General features: G+C 38.5%; 1 long non-coding RNA gene across 1 annotated transcript in view; it reads right to left on the reverse strand.

The window, feature by feature from the left end:
* Positions 1-5,257: 5,257 nt before the first annotated feature.
* Positions 5,258-26,484, reverse strand: part of LOC131998787 (uncharacterized) — a 54,382-nt gene continuing 33,155 nt past the window's right edge. The window contains exons 2-3 of the long non-coding RNA XR_009398863.1: positions 25,927-26,052; positions 5,258-5,335 (exon numbers count right to left, since the gene is read on the reverse strand). This is a non-coding gene — a long non-coding RNA (uncharacterized LOC131998787). The remainder of the gene's footprint in view (positions 5,336-25,926; positions 26,053-26,484) is intronic.

A 26,484-nucleotide genomic window follows, 5' to 3' on the forward strand; every position in this document is an offset into this window, starting at 1 on the left:
TAGCCTTAAAGATACAAATTTTAATATTTCTCCCTTATATTATCAGGCTACTTTCCATATATATTGACTAGAATTGTTCTGTTTGTAAGACCCCAAACTAAACTACTACAGGTAGGAAGTATCATTTCTTATGTGTGAAAATCTCCTTATTCTAGTATGAGAAAACACCTACCAGAACAATATCATTCAAAACCACCTGTTAGCAAGAGTGAACATCATGGGAGGAGAACCATGATGAATGTAATCAAAGCTAAGATGAGAGAGAGGAAAAAGGAGGTGGGGGGGGGGGGACTCTATTCTCAAAATGTAACCTAGTTTAGACATCTGACATGGTATCTTGGCTACTCTGTCAGAAAGAAGAGAATGCTGTCTTTTGCAACGTGCTTCAGAATAGTTATAAGGAAAATACTGTCTGTCATGGAAGGGAAATGCAGCCTTCGAATCAACTTTTATGTAGTCATATTTGTATACGACACACCCCAATTTCCAATTTTCAGATGATTGCGATATATTAAACAATGATAACGCTATGACTACAGTGGATAAAAGTTAACTTTTCATAATTCTAAACTAGATTTAGAATCTTGCTGTATCATTATCATGAATTATACTGAAGCTACATAAGAATTTCGGTTAAAGTGTTTATATTGGTCAAAGGCTGGTAGCAGAGCACTTAATACATCTAAAAACTAAAAAGCCTAAAACTAAAAATAAAATGATACATTAAGAAACAATTCAACATTTTGAGGAACCTCCATGCTGTTTTCCAGAGTAGCTGCACCAGCTTGCATTCCCACCAACAGTGTAGGAGGGTTCCCCTTTCTCCGCATCCTCGCCAGCATCTGTCATTTTGTGACTTGTTGATTTTAGCCATTCTGACTGGTGTGAGGTGATATCTCATTGTGGTTTTGATTTGTATTTCCCTGAGGCCGAGTGATATGGAGCACTTTTTCATGTGTCCGTTTGGCCATCTGGATGTCTTCTTTGCAGAAATGTCTGTTCATGTCCTCTGCCCATTTCTTGATTGGATTATTTGTTCTTTGGGTGTTGAGTTTGCTAAGTTCTTTATAGATTCTGGACACTAGTCCTTTATCTGATATGTCGTTTGCAAATATCTTCTCCCATTCTGTCAGTTGTCTTTTGATTTTGTTAACTGTTTCCTTTGCTGTGCAAAAGCTTTTGAAAATAGAACTGCCCTATGACCCAGCAATTGCACTATTGGGTATTTACCCTAAAGATACAAACGTAGTGATCCAAAGGGGCACGTGCACCCGAATGTTTATAGCAGCAATGTCCACAATAGCCAAACTATGGAAAGAACCTAGATGTCCATCAACAGATGAATGGATCAAGAAGATGTGGTATATATACACAATGGAATACTATGCAGCCATCAAAAGAAATGAAATCTTGCCATTTGCGACAACATGGATGGAACTAGAGCGTATCATGCTTAGCGAAATAAGTCAAGCAGAGAAAGACAACTATCATATGATCTCCCTGATATGAGAAAGTGGTGATGCAACATGGGGGCTTAAGTGGGTAGGAGAAGAATCAATGAAACAAGATGGGAATGGGAGGGAGACAAACCAGAAGTGACTCAATCTCACAAAAGAAACTGAGGGTTGCTGGGGGGAGGGGGTTTGGGAGAAGGGGGTGGGATTATGGACATTGGGGAGGGTATGTGCTTTGGTGAGTGCTGTGAAGTGTGTAAACCTGGTGATTCACAGACCTGTACCCCTGAGGACTAAAAATATATGTTTATAAAAAATAAAAAATTTTTAAAAAAAGAAACAATTCAACATTGAAAAGATGAACAAATAAAAGGCAAATGATTGAAGATGTATATACCCACGTTTGAAATATTATTTATTAATAAAACATCGACTTGTGCCTTGCATGCTTTGTACATTTGGGGATAAGAGGACAGAAAGAAGGAAGCAAGAAAGTCAAAGAGGAAGCAAAGAGGAAGGGAGGGAGGAAGGGAAAAAGAAATCAGGCAATTCAAGTGGAAACTGAAGTGAGGTAGAGGGACCACCTTTTTGTAATATCATTTTTTTTTCTCAGACCTTCAAAACAATCATTTTTCATGATGTTAAATAAGAGAGACAAAATTATCTTCTAACAACTTAGAAGTTTTAATTCATGAAACATCAAAAGGGCCAGTCATTCTAAATGCCATATTTAGTAACGGTGAGAAACAGAGAACTTTGCTAAATATAATAATTAATGGAAAGAAAAAAAAAAGCTATGTAGAAATTAAGGCACCTTTGGCTTTGGAAATCTCCCACTGGTAGTTAACCCTTTCCTCTTTCTCTCTCCAGCCCAAAGAAGGTTGATATTTTGCCCTTTATTTTGACAAGCCTCACAAATCATTTTGTTCATTCATTTAAAATACAGAAATCCGAGGTGCCTGGGTGGCTCAGTCTGCCTTCAGCTCAGGTCATGATCTCAGGGGCATCGGGCTCCTTGCTCAGTGGGAAGTCTGCCTCTCTCTCTTCCTCTGCCCGCCACTCCTCTTGCTTGTGCTCTCTCTCTCTCTGGCAAATAAACAAATAAAATCTTTAAAAAATAAGTAAAATAAAATCCAGAAATCCTTGAGGGCTGCTGCTGTTTCCATGCCGAAGTCATAGGACTTCTGCTGCCGCATTCACTGGAATCATTGTGAACAGTGGTTCAGAGTTGTCCCAAGTCATTAAGAGAATGCTGCCTCAGCCTTCTGTCTTCACAGCTGTGTTTAGCTCTCTTTTCTGACGAACTGAAGCTGTCAGATGGGGTAGAAAAACCCATCTTACATTTTCTTCTGACCCTGTCAATAATAAACACGAGTTTTAGGAAAACCAGCAGCTCAAAAATAGTTAACTTACCCTACCACCTTTTCGACAACACACACACACACACACACACACACACACACACACATTTCAAACAAACAAACAAATAAATCCATGTCAATGACAAACTTCAGTAATTTTTCTAGCTTCGTAAAATTATCCAGGGTGCCTGGGTGGCTCAGTGGGTTAAAGACTCTGCCTTCGGCTAAGGTCATGATCCCAGGGTCCTGGAATCCAGCCTCATATCAGGCTCTCGGCTTAGCAGGGAGCCTGCTTCCCCCTCTCTCTCTGCCTGCCTCTCTGCCTACTTGTGATGGCTGCCAAATAAATAAATAAAATCTAAAAGAAAAAATATTATCCTACTGTTCTAGTTTGACATTTCATTTGGTTTCCAGTAACAGTCAAAAAACTGCCTGGGAGAGGCACCTGCCTGGTTCAGTGAGTTAAGCATCCAACTCAGTTTTGGCTCAGGTCATTAATCTCAGGGGTGTGAGATCAAGCTCCACGTGGGGCTTTGTGCTGGGGGTAGAGCCTGCTTAAGATTCTCTCTTCTTCTCCTACTACCCCTCCCCTCCTCCCTCTCAAAAAACTGTCTGGATTTTTGTTTGCTTGGGGCTTTTGAGGGGGCAGTTATGTTATTGGGGCTGTTGTTTGGTTGGTTGGTCGGTTGGTTGGTCGGTTGGTTGGTTTGATTGGGTTTTATCATTAGACTCTCTATTGAGAACTTAAAAGCAATATTCAATAATCTAATTTCTCTTCCAACATTGTATTCTTTATTTACCTGATTGGGTTATTTGGCTGAGCCACAAGACATCTTCTATTTCTATAATTCTGTGATCACACTCAGTCAAAATCAAGGGACAAAGTACATGAAAAATACAGTGAGGGACACTTTACCAAATCAATGCGTGTTGAAATCTACCCAGATGATCCAAGCCAACTGATGTCCCATATGCAAAGCACTGCTAGCAAGTAGTGTTCTTTGAAGTTCACCAAATTTCCAAAAGTAAGAGAGTCAGACACCCAAATGTCTTCCTCATGCCACCTTCCATTAACATCACTTCTAGATTTGGGGACTTAACTAAAGTCATCTAAAGATGACTACTGAAAAGTGAAAATTAGCTTCATCTTACAAAATGATTCATAAATCATCAATGAGGAAATAATTTAATAAATTAATAAATTTATTAGAGAATAGGGACTTGATATGAGAAACTGGTCTATGACAATCACTTTATACTAAGTTGACCAAAATAATTTTTTTTCTTTTTTTTGCCTCATAACTTAAGCATATCATTTTATTTCTTTCTGCTTCTACTTCGCAGCCTTAAAGTGGTGAGAAAAACTAGTGTTCCTTTCCTCAGAGCATCTGGATGGCTTAGCCAGTTGGGCTTCTGACTTTGGCTCAGGTCATGATCTCAGGGTCCTGGGATGGAGTCCTAGGTCAGACTCCCTGCTCAGTGGGGAGTCTGCTAACTCTCTCACTCTGTGCCTACCCCCGCTCATGCTCTCTATGTCTCTCTCTCTCAAATAAATAAAAAAAAAAATCTTAAAAAAAGGAAAACAAAACACAAAACAGATAACCAGTTTTCCTGGTATGGAAAACTGTAAGAATGATATAAATAATGAGCATGGTAGCCTTACAAAATGTAACATAAATAAGTCAATCTATTGAAATAATAGAAAATAGAATCAAATAGAAATCTATTTTCTATATGAATTAATTTCAAAAGATAGGTTTTAAGACATTCCAGTAAATTTCTATTCCTCTAGTACTTTCCTATACTCAAGGTACATTTTATTATTACCATTACCATCTTGCTAAAAAAAAAAAAAAAAAGTTATCAGTACATGCATCTCTTTAGAATTTCAATTACAAATCAGATTCATTGCATATTTCCATTCTGTTATAGTCCACATCTTGGCCACAGTTGGTTAGTGGGTTGGGGAAAAGAAAGGAAATTGAAAGGAAAAAAGCAATGGGGAGGGGTTTTGTACAACAGTAAAGGGATATCCAGAATGAATTGATTTCCTTGCAAGAAATGTGTGTAAGTAAATCGAAATGAGATGATTTCACAGAATTAAAAGTAAAAGTTGACTTATTGAAAGAGAATAAGAATGTAAACAATATAGGGAATTCTGTAACATAAGCCTGTTACATGAGTATCTTCGTACCCTATATATTGTATTCATAAGATGGCACCAGAAATGAAGAAACATCACAAGTAGTTCTTGATGGTAAATCATCCTCTTTCTCTCATTTAAAACTGGGGCATAATCTTCAAGCATCATGTGACATTGTCCAAATATTTTGTGTGACCATTTCTTAGGGTTTCCCTCCCTGATTAGAACCAACGTACTTACTGTAACAGAGCTTGTCTAAACCAAGTTCTCAATGGGAACAGACACAAAAACCTTTTCTGATTGGAGACCCCGATTCCAGTTTGTACATAGCCTGCTTTATGCAGCTCGTCTGTTTGAATGGCAGCGTCTCCCCTTCACTACAAGGAAACAAATAAGGTTCATAGGCAGGTTTAATTTGGCATCAAACTTCCTCTTAGTCCCTTGAGCTTGTTGATTGCACATAGGCAGCTGGTAGTCTCCCTCCGCTGTCTGCTGCTCCCTCCACAGTGAGGTCACAGAACTGGGCTGTCACTGTCCCCGGTCTCCCTCTTCAGGGTATGCATCCCATTTCCACCGATAACGTCATCCTTGCCTTGCTCGATAACTAAAAATACATTTTCTTCATAATGTGTTTTTGAAGAACATATTCCAAACGAGCCTCTGAGTTTTCTTTTTGGTCAGTATATTTTTCCCTTAAAGAAATGCATGAAATAAAAACCCTATCCAAAGCCAACATGCCTTGTGTTGCAAGTTGGTAAGATTTTACTTGTTCTCCTTTTGTTCTTTTTAGACTCACTACAAAATACTAAGTGATAACTGAGTCTCGTTACAGTTTTGCTGGAAAAGCAGCAACAATTTCCTAAATTCTGGGGTATCAAATTGCTCACATTCTACAAACTAAGAAGATTCGGAGCAAAATCTTGAAAACGCTTTGTTCCGTCTCACTGGAGTTTCCGGAGATAGGAGACAAAGTCCGTATTCTTTCTTAACACTGGGATCCTTAGTCACATGATTTTCCATTCAGCCAAAAATTCTTTCCATTTTCCTCCAAAATCCAACAATTATTCTTCATTTTTTTGGAAATCTTACTCCCTTATATATGTGTTCATTCATTCATTCATTCATTTACTCATACCACAATTCTTTAATAGAGTTTTGTTGAGCACCTCATGCCAGATACATAGAACTTTAAAGGGAAAATGGTTTGGTGGAGGAGAGCACCAGATGCAGACCTAGAAGACCAGAATTCATTGAGAAGCAGGTCCCATCCTACCTGTCCATCCTCATGTCACTATATAGATCAGCTCAGGATGCACCATAGGTCAAACATATTTCAGTACCTTGGGTTATCCTTGTAAAGAAACAGATTCCAAAAGAGGCACAACAGGTAAACACGTGCCCAGAATACCTGGGTTCAACTCTGAGTGTTGCCAGTCTTCACCATAGGACCTCTGACAAAGTGTTGAGTCTATGAGTCTATGACTCTGTCTCTGAGTCACAGACTCGTATCTTTCATAAAATGAAAAGATAATGGTGACTACCTTGTAAGTTCTCATTAAATGAGTCAATAATTACAAAGGGCTTAGGAGAGTGTCTGGTATGATTATTTGCTACAAATATTTATAAATGTTTATATAAAGGTACATTTATAGGAAGCTTTGTTATTTGTTAAGTAAATTTAAAATGCAAATTATATACGTTATGAAAATTGAATTAGTCCGTACACGTGCAAAGGTGAGCCCTAAATAATGTTACTTAACAGCCATCTCTTGGGAAGCACAGGCCCCTTTGCAGAAATTCTTTCACACATCCCACGCTATGAGAGCCTGCTTCCCAATCATGACTGGCTTGACCAAAGAGAAAGCTCCCGACCAAAGGCAAATCATCCAACAGGAGTAACTGGACCAATTCAATTGTCTCTATTTCTGGAATTTCCATTGAGGGTGTAAAACAGAATCAGTGAATTGGTAATAAAAGCTGGTGTTAAAATTCACACACAGAAATAGCAGGGCCTGGGAAAGTAGCTGAGTCATATTCATGGTACAACATGAGAAGAAATCCCTGGAACCCTGTTGTTTACTCAACTCCATAATCCCCAGTCACCCTCCTCCCTCTGAACTATGATCCAGTCACCTGGGCATCCACGCATGCTGTGGTCTCTTTGTCCCATACTGCCCAGTGCCCTGCTGTTGGTTTCCCTGAGCCAGGACCAAGTGGCAAAATTCCTCTCTTTCTTATTTTCACTGAAATCTTGACCATAGACCACCATAACATATGGATATTTCTTATAACTTCGAGACCCTCCTCACTAACTTATAAGGAGCTACTGAGTAGAGAAAAAGTTCCAAAGAAAGCTTTCAGTCCTGTCTGGACATCAGAATCACCTGTAATGACTTTTCAAATGCATAGCTTTGGCCCTACCATCCCTATGCTAATTCAATAGTCTGGAGCAAAGCCTTGACATCCATACATTTCCAAATTTCCATAGAAGATTTTTATAGACACCTCAAGCTGATAATTATTGAAGGATAGTCAGAGAATGACATAGACCAGAGCCAGGAAAAGCGGGGCGGTGGGGGTGGGGATGGTAACCAGTGCTTTAAGGATTTTATGTTCTCCTCACTAATAATGTAACAAATGGGTGCTTTCCCAGGCCATTGCAATATAGGGTATAGGATAATCTTTCCAGAACATGTAATACTCTTTCAAAACCTTCACTGATTATCTGTTGTGCACGAAGTAAAGCCCAAACCCTCAGCCCAGCATTCAGGCCCTCCATAGATTACTCCATCAAAGTAGTTCCTTCTATACCTGGACATTCCTGTCATAGCTACCTTTTGGTGTGCCGTGTCTTTAATTCTTGCCAGCCTCTCAGCACTTTCCTATCCTTTCTGTTCACCTTGATATAATAATCGCAATAGCAGCAATAATTTTCAGATCAAAACAATGCTTCCTTCAAACATTGCTACATTTCTTCCTCATAGCACCAACCATGAAAAATAGATACGCTCTTTATTTCAACTTTCTGATCCAGAGACTGGGGCCCACACAGGCTAAGTCACATACCCAGTGCCTGACAAATAATAGAAAGCCAATAAAAACTGACCAGAAATAGGAGAATGAACCAAGTTTTTTAACAAATAGAATTTTTTTTAACAGCAAAGAAGTTTTTTAACAGCAAAGTATAAGACCTTTTTTTCATTTGTTTCCCTTTGTTTTCATTAACTATACCACCCTACTTTCTAAGGTTGAAATCTCAGTCTTTGAAAAATCAGATCAAGTAACATGCCATCAAGTCTTCCATAATGCCCCTAAACATAACACATAGCTTATAATGATTAATGAAAGCTCCCATGTTTGAATACTCAGTATACACTAGGCATTACGGTAAGTGCTTTAGACATGTTATAGGTGCTCCTTTACCAAGGAGGAGACTGAGGTTTCAAGAAGTAAAAGAATTTTCCCTGATTTTATCCACCTAATAAGTAGCAGGACCAGGCCATTGCTTACAGAGTTTGTGTGCTTGATCCTTCCTTCTCCATCCAGTTTTAAGGTTAATTATTAACACGCATTTCTCCTCTCCTCTCTAAAACTCTTTGGTTAGGAACTCTTTGGTTAGGAATTCTCTACCACCACCACCATATAAACAGCCTTGGTGCTTCAACCATTTAATAAATATCTAGAAAATATACTAATGTGAGTCTGCAAAGAATGAGACCAGAATCTTTGAGACTCAAATGCTCAGAAGAGATTCAAATTTAATTCATTTGATCTCTAGGTATCTTTATTTTCACTATGCTTCATCAATTTCATCTAGAACAACATAGCTCATGAAGATTTTTTACTGATCAAGACTTCCTTCACGGTGCCTATGGCATGAGGGTCAAACGAGATAAGATTTGGGAATTCACCTAGCAAGTATAAAACAACTGATAAATTTGTATCACCCACCTCAACTGGCCCTGCTCCAACAAGATAGCAAGGAGACTTCCAAGTATCTTTTCCAGAAAGTTCTTCACCTCCAAATCTGGTTAATCTGTTTCTCAATGCTGTATATGTTTTCTGAAGCTGTGAAGTCTCCCGACCACTTTATGCCTAGCATAATAGGCTAAATAATATGGAAAGTGCATGGATTCAGGAATCCCAATTCTCCAGAATACCACTGAGTGATATTCTCATCCCTCAGAAACCTACTCTTGCCACGCTTCTGGAAGAAGTCACACCTATTGCTGCATTCTTCATCCTTGAGGTTTTCGTCACCCTGTGACTCACTGATACTAATCAACCTCTCTTTACCCATCTTATTTACATTATTTTGACCTGGATCCCTTGATAATTTTCACCATTCCCAAACCTGTCGGGCTTACAGGTGGTTCTCATTGCAACCCCTTTAAGAATATCAACAGTGGTTTAGCAACGGTGGTTCTGTTCACCCAAACAACTTGTGACAGTCCTCGCGCAGATTTTTATCTCTTTACATAAAACTCTGTGAATGTTGCAGGCTCAGGCACAGAATTTTAAAACCATATGTTTCTGATATTTGGGTATCCCCCCCCCCCCCCCCGGACACCACGCTTTGTGAATGGAAGAGAGCTATAACATCCTTATCGTTCTTTCACTCACAAAAGATTCATTCTCACCACCTAAAGTCACTGGGGAATGTCTTATTTTCAAGTATTGTTATCAATGTTGTTTAAGTGTATCAAGATTGCAAGACACGCTCACAGTAGAGGAACACTCAGTGAATCAGTCCTATCCAAGAAGATGCAATAGTTTACGTTTGTCCATTTTTAATTGTAATATCTTAGCTGCCACTGTGAGAAAGCATTTAGAAAGTGGCCCCCTTGCAGTGTTTTCACTGCTGTTAAAACTAAAGATGAAACTTTTTCTTTCTTTCAAACTCATTGTACTACCAGTACTGTTTCAGTTGCATGAAGCCAATTCAGATTTCTGGGGCTGCCTTATTCTACCTACTTTGCATTACATTGCCCTAATGATATTGGCTTTCATAGTTTCTGTAAGTAATTAATCAGCTCAACTCCATGGTGCACCTGCTAAGTGCCAGGACCTCTGCTAAGCAGGTTCCATCTAGAATCTCCTTCAATATGAGGTGGGTAACTATTATGAAACCCATTTAGCAGGGGAAGAAATGGAGCCTAGGGGTGCCTGGGTGGTTAAGTAGGTTAAGCCTCTGTCTTGGGCTCAGGTCATGATCTCAGGGTCCTGGGATCAAGCCCCTCATAGGGCTCTCTGCTCGGTAGGGAGCCTGCATCCCCCCCCCTCTCTCTGCCTGCCTCTCTGCCCACTTGTGATCTCTCTCTCTCTCTGTCAAATAAATAAATAGAATCTTTAAGAAAAAAAAAAAAAGGAGCCTAAAAAGATTTAGTCCATTTCTCAGGGCATCCTGCTAGTAGCCAAGGAGCTAGGATTTGAACTCAAGCTTGTCTCTCTCCAAAGCCCAAGGTTTTAGGCACATGAAACATTTAAAAAGACGTTGACTCAACTGCAATCCATAAAATGGGCCTTCTGTCCGAGTCATGGCTCAGAGGGCACTATTAACTGGCTTTGCTTTGTGACCCAGCCATGTGATAGTCATACCCATGAGGTCCTCCTCCACTTAAATTGTACTGAAAGGGTTTTTCCAGAACCTAGTCTCTGTAGCCATTAGCTCAGTCCCTCCACTGCCTTCTTTCAAATTATTTTAGCCAGTATCCTGTGGCTATGCAGTAAAAACTGCCCAGGTTTTAGTGTCCTTAAAAATAAATTTCCATGTCAATTCTTTACCCTCTCTTTCCCCTACCCCACATAAAAAACCTCCCAAATTCCTAATTCTCCTGGCCAGAGGAGTAGGGAATTGCATAACAATTTGCAATATATCTTTCAAAGTACCCTTTCAGGGGTCTCTGACATTATGTGGAGTGACTCCGTAAGAGCCAACCCGAGTCTCTGGAACTGTTCTCTGCCAGAGAGTGACAGGTAATTTAAGATTTTAAAAAACTTTTGCCCTAGATAATACTTGAAAATCCAACCTCATATAAAGACTCACTTTTTCCCCCTTAAATCTGTTCCGAGGCCTCAGTTCCTTGTTTCCCAGCCTACATACGCTATCATATATAATGTCTGTGGAAACATATTGATTTAAAGATCAAGTCAGCAATGGAATTGGGCTCTTTGCAAGTTACCTTGGTTTAACTACTGAAAACCTTTGTAATTGCCTCTGAGACTTGAGTCACTGGAACTTTAATTCACTTGTGCTCTCACAAGGAGGAACTTAACTGCTCACTCTAGGCTTCCGCCCCTCCTAAGTACCTTCGGAAGGGAATGACAAACCAAGCAAACAGCTTATTTGTGGGCATAACGGGCAACTCCGGTAAAATCTTAGCCACAGCATAACATTCTGGATATTATCCATCCAAAAGACTGGTTATTTGCCACAGCCATCTTGGGAATCATACGTCCGATGACAGTCATGAGTTTTAAAAAGCACCCATTGACTTCTGATCTGTTGGTTTTGAGAAGGTGAGTAAGCGAACAGTAGAGATGGTGACTCAAGTTTGAACACACTTTAAGGGAAACCTGGAGGAGAGGTCAGAGCAGTGAAACTAGAAAGCAGAGGAGTGGCTTTTCCAAGAGGAGCGAGCTTTCAGGTTCCCAGTGGGGCGCACAGACTCTCCATGCTTTCCTCTGAAAACCATGGAAATCACGTACTTTATATCTGCACATACAGTCCTTTGAATGTAAAGGTTACTTTTCCATAAAAGTCCAAAGCATTTCCTGATTTATAAATACACTGAGAAGCAAGAAAATTATATGTAGAATACCAGTAGGACTAATTTATGGATGCTCCATTGAACACTTTCTCAATCAACTGCACTTTGTATACACATGACATAAATATGTGCATAAGATGTTAGCATTGTTCAAGGCCATGTGGTAATAAGATTTTTAATGTTTTCCAATTTATGTGTGTATGTTTCCTGTCTAGACAGTTAAGTGAGTTATCTCTGTCAGTTCATCAGTAAGAAACAATATTGAAAATAACTTCCTTTTCCTATTATTGGCATTGAAAACTCAAAGTCATGATGTAAAAAGAAAAAAGAAATATGATCCACTCCTGAACTTTTCTCACTACTATATTTTTTCCAGAATTTTAACCCCATGAATTAATCATAGTTCTCCAGAGAAACAGAATAAACAGAATATATGTATATAGAAAGAGATTTATTATAAGGAATTGGCTCATGTGATTATGGAGATTGAGTAGTCCCAAGATCTGTAGTTAGAAGCCAAAGAGCAGGAGAGGCAATGGTGTAGTTCCAGCTGGAGTTCAAAGGCCTGAGAACCAGGATCTAGTCCAGAAGCCTGCAGGCTTAAGACATAAGAAGAGCTGGTTTTCATTTCAAGTGCAAAGGCAGAAAAAGACCAATGTCCCAATTCAAGTAATCAGGCAGGGGGAGTTCCCTCTTAACTTAAAGGAAGTCATACCTTTTTTCCATCCAGGCCTTCAGCTGATTAAATGAGGCCCACCCACAATAGGGAAGATAATGTGCTTTACTCAGTCTACTGATTCAAATGTTAATCTCATCCAAAAACATCCTCACAGATACACCCAGGATAATATTTGACCAAATACCTGGGTACCCCAGGTAAATCAAGACATAGAATTAACCATCACATCTCATACTGTATAACCTTTCTAGTTCATTATTTAAGTCAGACCTAATTTCAATCTATTACACATCTTACTGAGGTTACTTAGTCAAAGACAATTATTAAGTTTGATAGCAATACTTATAAAATATTTTAGCAGTAAAAGTGTTTGAGTGATAATAGACCATGAGACAGACCAAACACATTTTTTCTCAAGCCATTCCTCTCTCCTTCTTTATGGTAGGGGAAAGATTGCATACTAAACAAGATGGGAATGATCTTCTTGCTAGAAGATTATTAACTAATCTTAACAAAGGCTTCAATAAAATATAATGTGTCATGCTATATAGTTTGGTCAGGTCAATAGCCCTAGAAGATACACAGAGGTTTTCTGTATCCAGAAGGAAGCTCCTTCAAATTTACCCACAAACACTTTAGCCTCACTCACAAGTTTAATGATAGAAAACAAAACTATAAAGCCTCTAAAACTATCATGGATCATCTTCCATAAAATTCCAAAATGGCAGAGCCAATTTTCCTAAGTTCCCCAATTTAGCAAGCAGAGTAGAAGCAGACAAACAAATTGTCAGAGTTCTTATTTTCCATAAACACCGAAATCTTATAATTAATCTCCAGAACCATACATTATTTATTAGCTTCATGCCTTAATGAAGGAAGACTCTATGTTTATCACACTAAAATGGGAGAGTGGGGTGTAAAGGTGGGTGGAGGGGAGAAAAGCCTGCTTCTTTTCTTAATGAATCTGGCCTTATGTTTCCTCAATTTTTTAATCAGCAATTTTATGCTCTGCAGGTAGTAAACAAAAATGGCGACAGTCAAACATGCATTTTGCATCATAACAAACCCGCTGGATCTGCAAACAGTTGTTTAAGGTGCTCCTTTTCCATCAGGAAAAACAATAGCATTTATTAGCAGCATTTCACTCTACTCCCATGATGTGTGTGTTCTTCACTCTGAAAGTGTCAGCTGTCAAATGAAATGACGGCGACTGACAGTTCAGAATTTTAAAAGTTCAGCTCTTTTCAAATGCACTAAATGAACAAGAGCCGCCTAATTTGGGCTGAAGAAAAAGCAACCAAAATCCCCTGTAAGTATGCAAGGTTTTATTCTAGTTTTGCATGCTTAGTATGCACGGAGAATGTTAAATACTTTTCGGCTGGATACACTGTTAATTCTATGAGTGAGAAAGATTTCATTAGGTGAGCTTCAGGCAAGAGTGGGCTACAAATGGAATTCCCTTTTATTTTCTGAATTCACAGTATATGACCCTTATCCAATGATAAATGGTCTATAAACTCTCTTGCTGTATTTAATTGCATAAACTTCCATTATATTCTACTATTAACACGGGAACACTTTGACACAAGATATCAGAAGGAGAAAAAACTAGTAAAAAATTAAAACCTTCACTCTTAACAAAACCAACAAAATCTTAGTATCCCTCAGAATCACTTTCAACATGTAAGTACCGAGCACACAATTTTAAATATTTTTTCAACCAATTAGTTACTTTTAATTTTGGTAGCACAAAAATCTATTAATCACTATTTAATTATCTGGAGCCCTTGCCTGCCTAATTAGTGCTTTCCGTATTGCATCTTCAACTAAACTGGGGACCCTATCAACTCATTTATCTGATACGTATTTGGTGCACTGGTGAGTTAATTAATGGAAAAAGAAAAAAACTCATTTAAATGGTTCATTCAAAAAAAAAAAAAAAAGCTTATTAAACACTTTGAACATTAAATAAGCCGGCTGATTTTATTGGGTTTTCATTGCCCTAAAAAGCATTATATAAATGCAAAATCCCATGTGACATTTCTGGGTAAATATACGTTGTAGAAGGAATCCGAAGCTGCGGTGATCAGTTGAGTAACAATCCCTCCTAAGTACACTGCCTGAGGCTGCGGGCTTTTGAAATCTTTTACACAAAAATGAGGATGATGATTAGACATAAGATTTTATTTGGAATTTTCTGGTGTTAGTCAGGAACACTAAGCACGATTGTAAATGAAATTGCATTGTTATATTCTAGGTAATGTAGTGTAAAATGGTCTATACTATAACTGTGCTTATAATACTGAAGAAAACAAAGAGTAATTTCCAGAACCCAGACCATTCCTCCACTGCATCTCCATTTTGCTCTGTCTCAGCAAAGCACTATGGGCTTGTCTTCCAGCATTCTAGTTCACACAGCAACACCCCAAGAAAGCTTTCCTAAGCACCCTCAAATGAGGCGAAGGGCCCCTCTTGGATATTCTGACAGCACATGGGCATAAACCTTTGCTTTGCACTTACTGGGAAGAAGCAGGGGGCACGGGAGTAAAGAACATAGCTGTGGCTTCAGGAAGACCTGCGTATGAGTCTAGCTTCGGCAACTATGCTGTTGGGATTCAATGGAATTATCTAAGTAAAGCATCTAGTGCTGACTCATCATAAATGTATTACAACCATTAGTAATGTTTTTAAATTACACTCTACTGTACTTGACTGTTCACATGTTTCTCCTGCTGGGAGATGTGAGCTACTTGTGGAAAGAGACACATGACCCATCTTTGCATTTCCAGAGCCTATAAAATAGGTAAACTGAAATCAAATTTCCCCTCCTTCTTACAGATGGCAGTAGGAATTCTGAAGCACAAATCCATACATGCTAAGTGCTTATTACATAGATCAACTTCAAAAAAATTAGCGGTTTCACTATTATTAACACCTATATTGCTTTCTCTGGATCTCCTGTAGATTCTCAAGTGGACACAGGTGTCTGATTCCTCATCTGAATATTCATTTCGTGATTCTCATCAGTTAAGAAATTGTTCACTGGGCGATGCCTCAGTGGCAGTCAGTTAAACACCTGATTCTTGGTTTCAGCTCAGGTCTGATCTCAGGGTCATGAGATTGAGCCCCTCAACACCAGTGTTGGGCTCCGTATTCAGTGGGGAGTCTGCTTGAGTTTCTCTGTCTCTCTCTCCCACACCTTCCTCTGACACTCTATCTCTCTCTCAAATAAATAACTAAATCTTTAGAAAATGAATGAACTATGGATATCAAAAATTGTCATAGCACAAAAATTTTCAGTGGTGAACTGACCATTTGTAAGATTAGTTCCAATTCAAAGTCCCCTCTGCCATTAATATAGCACCTATTTTAATCCAGAGAATCAATATCTTGATTATAACCTCAACAGGTTATAATCCTGTTGAGAATCTAATGTCTACAACTTCCTATGCATATAGAATGCAAATTTAAAAGTTAAATTGAGGGACGCCTGGGTGGCTCAGTTGGTTAAGCATATGCCTCCGGCTCAGGTCATGATCCCAGGGTCCTGGGATCAGGTCCCACATCGGGCTCCTTACTCAGCGGGGAGCCTGCTTCTCCTTCTGTGCCCTTCTCCCCCTGCCTGTGTACTCTCTCTCTCTCTCTCCCTCTGACAGACAAATAAATAACATCTTTAAAAAAAAAGTTAAATTGAAAATCTTCAAATTGCATAAAGTTTATTAAAGTGATATTAGAGGGACACCTGAGTGGCTTATTAAGTTAAGCATCTGCCTTTGGCTCACATCTTGATCCAGGGTCCTAGGACAGAATCTCACATCTGGCTCCTTGCTCAGCAGGGAGACTGCTTCTCCCTCTGCCTACCACTCTCCCTGCTTGTGCTCTTACTCTGTCTCTTTGACAAATAAATAAATAAACACATTTTTTAAAAATTATTTAAAATTGAAAAACTAAGGTGATATTAGAGATCTACTCAAGTCACTGTGGATCTATCAAGGTCAAGCAACTGAAAAAGGGAAAAATGAAAAAGATGAGATTCAGAAAAGAACAATATGAAAACCAAATGATTAGGAATCCTGTTTGAAAATTAATAAAGCCATAGAATGTCTTTGCAAGATTGATCCTTATCAGCATGACTGAAAGTCAAATATGCAGACTTTGATATCCTAAAATTATGTTGGAAAGATTATCCAAAAATCTAATATTTGGTTAATTCTTCACTAGTCTAAGAATTAGAGAACAGTTTTTATTGTAATGCAAATTGTATTTGAAAATATGTTCACTACTTTTTCCTTTTATAGTTCTAGATACAGTCCCAACCAAAACTTCCCTTTTCCTGCTATTGTCTCTGAAATTTTGGTTTCAATTTTAAGTAGTTTTACTCTATGGGGTCTTTTCTGCTTCCAGTTACTTGCTGGTTTGAGGGAAAGGATTGCTCCCTGATGTTGCCACCAGTAGTGCCGCAGCTGCCGTGTTTCACCATCTGTCATGATTTCCAGGGACACGTAGGATGTTAACATGATATGCTTTAGTTCAAGTTCATGGGCAGTGCACCTTTTAAAGGGAAAAGCAAAGAGGGTTCTGCAGAGATCTTAATGAAGCAACCCTCGTCTCTAGAAAAGTCTCTTGCCTGATGTAGTCCAAATTCTTTTGGGGAATCCCTTTCTTCAGATAAATAAGGTGAAAAGATCCAAACTTTACTACACTAGGAAATGGGTATTCAATCCGTAGGGCCTCTATAACCAAATCAGCGCCCAACACTGCTCCAAAAAGTCAATGATGACTATGTGTTGCTGAGTATATTACATACAGTATTCCAGAATGTTTTTGACTTTCTTCCATCTCTTCTTCTTTTTTTAAAAAATTCCTGATCTATCCATTGGTTAGTTAAGAAAAGGGAGGATTTATAAAACAAATTTCATATAATTTTTTTCTCTAATGTTAAAATCACTAAAAGGAGAAATACATAATATGAAATTTCTGTACTTTATTATGTAATACCTCTAAAAACACATTAAAGTTCAGTATTTTCAAAGGTTTTTCTATAGTCTGTGAATATCTTTCTTCTGAGGATATTTGCTGTAATTATATAGTACACATCCCGGGTTGTTGAGATATGAACAACGTATTTTGTGTTTTTGTTTCCATTTTAGTGATATGTTTAAAGAAAAATTCAGACAGATTCACCAGAATATTAAAGGTAATTTTTTTCTCAATCTCTCTGTCAAGTTAGTTCAGCTCTAATTCAGGCAAATTCCTGACAGATATCAGAGTTCTATTTACTGATTATCTCTTCTCCCCTTTGGGATCATAAGATTTTAAGTGAAAAGAATCTAAAAGATTTATTGCTAATGGGATTCTACAAATGTTATCTTTGTTCAGAGTAAAAGTAATATACGATCCTGGCTTTGTGGGGCATCCTTAATGTTCTTTTTTTGAATATGTATAACTCATTTAGAGACCAAGAATAGACAGTAACTCATCATTTTTGCTACCTGCCTTAAAATATCTGCGTTTTGTCTGTTTGAAAATAATATAAACTTGTGATTTAATTGATGTCATCACTTCGATTCATCACCACACTCATTGTAAACAAAGAGGCTCTGAAGAATGAACAAAATGCTTATTGTTCACCAGAAGAAAGGTCGTAACATGTTATATTTACATTTATGTCATGTCTTATTACTAAATCTGTATAAACCATCTTCCTTCATTATTTCTGAATGGGAGACTGATGATAAGTGCTATTTTCAAGAATTTTTTAATCCTTTTTATTTGTCTAGCTAATTTGTGTGCTGATGCATTACAAGGGTAACTATGTTTTGCTTGTTAAGTTATTAGGGATTTTTAACTCCTAAAAATCAAGGACAAGTTCCTAAATGTAACATTTGTGTGGGTCGACAGCTCGAGGGGAGAGAGGTCAGCTGCCTCGTGCAGGAAGGAGAAATCTGTCGGCGCGCTCCTCATTTGCTTTGTATTGTTGACATTGGGCTTGGAATGGAGGATGCTCTGTTAGGTTATGCAGCAGGGAAGCTTACAGCTTATTATTTTTTACTCCCAATACAACCAAAGCAATGGGTGAGTAATGAGAGGAACATAGATAATCCCAATGATACCAGGCCATGAATTGCAGGAGCCTGGGGGATAGTAGAGCTTTTATCAGACTGTGATGCCCAGTGACCTAACACAAGCCATAAATATGCACATTAGTCAAATCTTTATTACATCTGCAAATAGCTACTGGCATGTTTTTCCTCTCCCGCTTTATAATGCTGATGATGGGGACTCCAAGCCCTACCTTCCACCCAAGGAAATTTAAATTAAAAGGAAATGTATCACATGGTGATAGGAAAATGAAAACATACCCGGTGATAACTAACAATCACACAAACATAAAACAGCTCTGTTTCTCTAGTCCTGAAAAACTGATTTTTCTAGAAACTGATTCCTTCCCCAGCGCAAGTTCCATCCAATTCTCACCCTACTCCTTCCCTCCCTACCCATTCCAGGGAACTTAGCTCACCCAAGATTTCTCATTTGCTGGGGCTCTGTCCCTTGTTTAAACTAAAGAGAATACAGGATCAGTCCTCTTTTTTCTCCCTAGAAAGTCTCTTCAGAATCTAATTCAATGAGATTGTATTTGTTACAATGAATACAGATTGTTCAATGGGGCACATTTAAGAAATGCTGAAAAGAGTGCAAGGGGTTCGCGGGGTGGGGGCTGGCAGTGTGGTGGGGGGAGCGACGTTTTATACATCACCTCATGTTTGTTAAGGTCTAAAAGCACTGAAAAGGATTTGTTCTGTTTGTGTAAAGGGCCTCCGTGCTCTGGGTCTCTAAGATGTTATGCCAAGCCTTTCAGCACATGAGCTTTCTCTTGAACTTGGGCCTGACATGACCAGAACGCAAGGGTTCAGGTTCTCAGGGACTGACCCATATTGTTGCTCCAATCTGGCATCTTGGAGTCTGCTACGTAAATAGTTGGCTTTCTGCAGCTAACGTGTTGTTTATTTTAATATACGAGTTTGGAAAATCATTTCTGCATATCCTATTCTTTCCAAGAGCCATTTTGTTTACTGAGTGTTTTCATTTACCAAAATGACTCTTACTAAAAGATCTGAGGTCTCCCAGGAGAGTGAAGATCTTTAATCACATAATGTGAACTAAGCAGTCAGTTATGAGAGTCACTGAAAATATTAACAGCCCTGGAGAGCGTTCCAAACCATAGGGTTGCATACTCTAGCTGTGAACTGTTAGTCATAGTCTTGGGCCGTGTTCCTTGGCTCTGCCACTGCCCCGCATTCTGTGATTGGAAAGTCCATACAACTCCATTTCACTATTTGCTATGACACATAGACAAAAGGGCCTAAAGATATCTTGTCCACCTAGAATGAATGCAACACTGTGAGAATATGGAGATACGTATATGTGTGTCCTGCACGTATATATTGAACAGGCTATATCTGGTGGAGTACAATCAAGAATTAGGCTCCTTTTCTCTACTTTTAGAAATCCCCTCTTAGATGTTCTTTCTACTCGTTTGAAAAATGTCTCAGAAAGTTCCCTGTGGCTTTTGTGGTCACTTTGGAGTATTAGAACAGTATTATTTTCAGGTGTAAAAATATCCAGTCTAATCTAAATCAAATTTGAATCATTTCAAAACTTTCTCTCCTGCCCCAACACACACAAACCTTGCAACTTAAGTACCAGAAATGGGAAAATTGGCTTAGGGAGCAGCCCGAGGAGGGAGATAAGGACAAAGGTTTTCTTGATCAGTGCTTAAGCAATGTGGCTCTTTCTCTTCAGACTTTATTTCATGGACTATTTTGGTCAGAGAGAGGGGTGTCTTTGGAGATCCCTGGACTGGGACGTGAGTACTGCTTTGTCATACATAGGGAACACACGCTCAAGCCAATAACTTCTGATTCTGCTTCAGCTTTTAACTTAGTGCTATATTCCTGGGACTGCTAACCCTGTGTCTTAGCCCATTCAGGCTGCTCTAACAATGTACCATAGACCAGGTGGCTTGTAAATAACAGAAATTTATCTCTCACAGTTCTGGATGCTGGGAAGTACAAGTTCAGTACAAGCAGGGTGACTGTGCCCTTCTGGGTCCCAGACTTACTGCATCTTCACATGGTGGAGAGACTAAGGGAGCTTTCTTAGAACTCTTTAATAAGAGAATTTTTTTTTTAAGGCTCTGTCTATGAAAAAGTCACCACTCAAAGACTCCAACTTCCTAAATCTATCACATTGGACATTAGGATTCCAACATATGAATTTGGGAGGAATATAAAGATTCAGACCAGAGAACCTTCATAGGCAGCACTCATGACTGGAGGGTCCTTTCTAAATGGTTCTAGTCATCAACAATATAGCCCAGAGTAAAATGAACTCCAGTGCCTCCCAAACTCTAGAAGTTAAGGCCATCACAACACAGTTCTCTTTCCAGACTCTGCTCCATTTCAACAGTTCAGATCTGGAAGTTTCTGAAGATCACAAAATCCTAGGTGGAGAATGGTATGTCAGTCTTTCCTCTGGCAGACACCTTCAGGGTTTTTGTATCATTCATTTGGAGCAGTCTCACATGGCTGGGTGAAACTGGGAATATTATAAGCTTTCTTTTACTACAAAATGACAACCAGTTAAAAGATGGACAAGAGATGTGAACAGACATTCTCCAAAGAAGATATATACATGGCTGATAGGCACATGTAAAGACGTTCAACATCATTAGCCATGTTGGAAATGCAGATCAACACCACAATGAGATTTTACTTCATACCTACTATTATGGCTATCATCAAGAAGACAGAAAAAAAGTATTATTGGCAAGAGTATGGAAAATTTGGAACCCTCACTCCCTGCTGTGGGGGGAGTAGAAAATGGTTTGGCCATTTTGGAAAAGAGTCTGGCACATCCTCAAAAGGTTAGGCATAGAGTTACCATTCTAACTAGCAATATATTCCTAGGCATATACCTTAGAGAAATGAAAACATGTGCATGCACACACACACAAAAAGTGTATATAACTATTTATGACAGCATTAGTCATAATAGCCAAAAGTAACCCCAACTTAAATGTCTATCAATTAATGAATGGATAAATAAAATGTACTTATACAATGGAATAGTATTAGCTAATTTTAAAAATGAGGTACTAGGTGCCTTGTTAGCGCAGTAGGTAGTGCATCAGTCTCATAAAAAATGAGGTACTGATACATGCTCCAACATGGATGAAACTTAAAATGCTATGCTAAATGAAATAAACTACTCATAAAACACCACAAATTGTATGATTCTGCTCATATGAAATCAATAGAGGCAGGAAGTAGATTAGGGGTTGCCTAGGATTAGTGGGTTGGGAAGGGCAGGTGGGGATTTACGGTGATAGGTAGGGGCTGACGAGTTTCACTTGGGGGCAATGAAAATGTTTTTATGTGGATTCTTGGGATGTCTTCACAATTCTGAATACATTAAAAGCCACTGAACCATATCCATACTCATCCCAGCGTACTTTAGCATCTCAGTATCACCTTCTAGAAAGATGAATCCATGTGCAGGGCAAAGTCAATGTGGCTTCAAATAAATTTATGATGTGCTTCCTTTCTAATTATTGATGCAAAAGCCATTGAATTATACATGCTATACTGGTGAATTCTATGTGTTATGAATTGTACAATCATAGAGCTTTGTTAAAAAGTATATCCTCACCTGCTTCCTTCAAACTCTGTAGAAGTCTCAAAAACAAACAACAGAAAACAAACAAACAAAAAACCCTCTGCAGAATTCTCTTCTACAGACTAGAAGAGAAAGGTTGGTTCCACACATGGAGCCTAGCCTCTTTTCCTAGAATGGGCAGCCTTTTCACTGATTTCCTCATCTTTTGGGTCCCACCCAAGACTCCAGGACAGAAAGTAAATCCCACTTAACAATCTGTTAAATTAGTAAGAATCTAAAACATTACTCATAGCATTTCATTTGTCTTTTCTTCATGCGCCAATTTAAGAATCATGATTAGACTTATAAACTTTGCAGAATGGCACATATATTTTATAGGCTGCATTATCTTCCCAAGTGATTCAGTTCCCTAAAACTCTGCTGGCTATATATTTCAATTAAAGGATTAAGGCCTAATCTTATACCCAATAAACACTCAGTGCCTGTGCAACTGACTATTCTAAGAAGAATAGTTTACTATTTGATGAATTCCTATATTCTAATCTTTAAATAACTCTCTAAGGTAAGTGTGTTGAATAATCATTTTACTGATAAGGAAACTGAAGCTCAGAATGGCTAAGCAATTTACACACAATAAATCAGTTAATGCATGACCGAGTCAGGATGCCCGTCTACAGCCGTCCTACTTAATACACGCAAAACCTGAGTCTTTTTCTCTTTTTTGGCCATCTTTGATAATAGAATTGTTCACATCATCTTAAAATGAAATACACAGTTGCTGCTTCCAAGGGTGAGACCTAAAATCACAAAATGAGATGCAATACAAGTTTGGAAGAAACTTGGCCAGTTGTCATAAGTAATTTACTTTTATGTTTTAGAAATTGCAAAACCATGGTCATTGGTCAGCCTCTATCTACTTCTGAGTGTGGTCTATTTGAGACGCAGATGTCTCTTGAATTCTATTTTGAAAATGCCTTTTCTACAGAAACAATGGAGAGTGGGACAGAGATTAACACTAGAATAAAAACTGAGACTGGCTTCTCAGCAGATGAATAAAACCATTTGAGAAACATCTAGTTTCTAGATGAGAGAACCATAGTTGAGAGAACTAGTTGAGAGAACCATATCCACCCTCATCTCAGGGTGCTTCATCACCTCAGTATCACCTTCTAGAAAGACGAATCCACATGCGGGGCAAAGTCAATGTGGCTTCAAAGAAATGTATAATGTGCTTCCTTTCTAAATATAATTACTAATGCAAAAGGAAAATCATAATTACTATTTTTGCCAAGTCACTTAACCCCCTGCCTGTTTTGTCATTTGTAATATGCAGTGTGCTGGTTATGGTTTCACGTCACATCTAAAGGGACAAACATTTCACAGAGACCTAGAGCTGGAGTCGGAAATATTTGTTCCTTTAGATGAGCTGCCTTCCCTTCATGTCTTCCGCCCTCCCGTTCTATTTCCTCGTGGATTTTACTAAAGAAAATATAACCAAACCATAGTACTAAAGTGTGTTTACATGCTGCTATTTGTGACTACAGAGTCAATTCATTTTAATTAATCCCTATCAATTACATTGGCCCATCATTTCCAAATATGAACTGAGAATCACCCAGCAGGGGCCATTGAGAAAAAGTCAATGGCATCAACAAGAAGGATGAAAGTGAACAAACAAAAAATCTGACCTTTGAAGAAGCAGAAAAATACTTTAAGAAAATTCTCATTAATTTCCTCAGAGAAAATAAAGAAGTTAATAGGTCCAGAAAATTAGAATAGACCACAATAAGAAAAAAATACTTAAGACACTAAATTATTATAGACAGTAAAGAGATAATTAGAAGTATGGGTGACAAATGACAACCTTAGCGTACAAACTAAATAACAGAAAGCAGAGTGCTGTAACCAAACTGGTGGATCAGGATGACGGAATAGACACCATTTCCTTGAATGAAGAGCAAAAAGAAAAAGAGATGAAAATGATGGGTGAAATGTTAAAAGATGTGGCTATCCAACATCCATCTAGCAAGAGATCAAGAGTTGGAGAGGGGCAAAGGGGTAAAAGAAAACTTTTTGTTTTTTAATATTTTATTTATTTGACAGAGACAGCAAGAGATGGAACACAAGCAGGAGAGGGGGGAGGGGGAGAAGCAGGCTTCCCGCGGAGCAGGGAGCCTGATGCGGGGCTCGATCCCAGATCCCTGGATCATGACCTGAGCCAAAGGCAGACGCCCAACGACTGAGCCACCCAGGCGCCCCAAAAGAAAACGTTTTTTACAAAGAGAACAAATTCTGTGAACTGAAGGAGACTAAAAACAAACAAAAACAACAACAACAAAACCAAAATTCATAGAAAAGAATGATAATTTGAATTGTTGTGGAATGTTGTAAACAATGGATCAGTTCTTCCAATGGCCTGGGGAGAAATAGTTTTGAACTCCTGATTTTCTACTCAAGTGTAAAAACAAAAGGAAAAAATTCTCAGTCAGGAAGTCAGAAAACTTACCACATACCCAACCCACTCCTATAAACACCATTTACTGAGAAGGATATTCAAGGAAAATGAAAAACACAAGTTAGTTGATGACCTAAAACAAAAGGAAACTCTAGCAACTGAGTATGAGTGAAAGGAAGTGAAAAAAAGCAAAAGAAATCTAACAGAGAATCTGCCATTCCTTCATGTATTCTGCTAAGACTATTTTCCTTCATAGGGATTTAGTGACATAGAGCTCATTATCGTTTTTTTCCCTGCGCATTCATTTATACTATTGCATTCTACAATTCACATCATAATATTATAAAGGTTGTTTTATTTTTTTTTTAAATCTTTTTTTTTTAAAGATTTTATTTATTTATTTGACAGAGAGAGAGATTACAAGTAGGCAGAGAGAGAGAGGAGGAAGCAGGCTCCCCGCTGAGCAGAGAGCCCGATGCGGGACTCGATCCCAGGACCCTGAGATCATGACCTGAGCCGAAGGCAGCAGCTTAACCCACTGAGCCAACCAGGCGCCCAAAGGTTGTTTTATTAACTGTAAAATTTTAGACTCAACTTCTAGACAAAGCATCATGTCTTATTTAACTATAGTTAATTGGGTTAACTATAGTTATATAATAAATGTCAGGGTTACAACTGGAAAAGATAAAAATAATCTCCCCCATTTTGCCAGTAATATTTCCTTGACAATATGTTATGATTTAATTATCTCATTTACTTTACTTTAGTCCTGGCTATAGTTGGTACCTCCCTGCTGGATTTGAGGAAAAGTGTACGGGTGGTTGGAGAACACAAACAATTAAGACTTAAGAAGATACTTTGGACACCTGGGTGGCTCAGTTGGTTAAGCATCTGCCTTTGGCTCAGGTCATGATCCCACGTTCCTAGGATCAAGCCTTGTGAGGCGGGTCCCTGATCAGCTGTGGGGCCTGCTTCTGTCTCTCCCTCTCTCCCTCTCCCTCTCCAGCTCTCTCTCTTGCAAATAAAATAAATAAATCTTAAAAGAAAAAAAAAAAAGATTTAAGAATATACTTTGGCACCCCCATATACACATAGTGAGTTGTCCCCCTCCAGATGACTAACCCCAATCACCTCATCTTGACTCTCTCTCACTTCCATTAAAGAAAGAAATAATTTCAGATCTTGCCCTGAGATTCTAGATATCCCTTCAGCTTAGTGCCCAGAGTGGTCTACACAGTGGCTGTGATTTCCTGCCCCTAGCATCAGAACGCATATTTTAGAAACTGTAAGTACTAGCTGCAAAGGTATTCTGGTTATGGTTTTTGTCACATCAAATAGATTCAGCTGGGAGAACCCGGTTCATGATCAAAAGCAGAAAAGACTCACTTGTGTCCCAATGGATGGAATGGACAGCTAAGAACAATGTGCCCGCAGTCATTTCTTCAGCGAGACGGAGAGTAACTTCAGAACCTTACACTGCATTATCAAATTGGGTTTTTCTGCCCTTAAATTCTGTGAAAAGATATTAAATATCATTAATTCATTAAAGAAAAGCCTTGTAGATTTTATGAATGCTCATGAATATTTCATAAAGTGATTAAAATTGTTAATCCTGCTCCCAATTAATTTTAAGTAATTCTTAGAACACACATGTAAATAATAGGTAATTATAATGTTTTATTATGTGTCATTTATATAACTTAGGCCATTAAAATTGCATTTCTGACAGGATACATTTCTCAGGGCCCTATGTCATTTTTTGAAAGCAACAATTCATTTTTACTTTATTTGAGCCTGTATTAATTTTGAGGGGATTTGCGGGGAGGAATATTGAGGGACCTGAAGAGAGGGAAAATAGGCTCAAAGAATGCAAAGACTGGCTCATCTATGAAGTGTTATTGGAGGTGTAGGTTTTTCTCCCCAACTGATGTGCTCAGGAGGTAT

Source organism: Mustela nigripes, chromosome 13 (genome assembly GCF_022355385.1).
Source record: "Mustela nigripes isolate SB6536 chromosome 13, MUSNIG.SB6536, whole genome shotgun sequence".
Taxonomy (NCBI): domain Eukaryota; kingdom Metazoa; phylum Chordata; class Mammalia; order Carnivora; family Mustelidae; genus Mustela; species Mustela nigripes.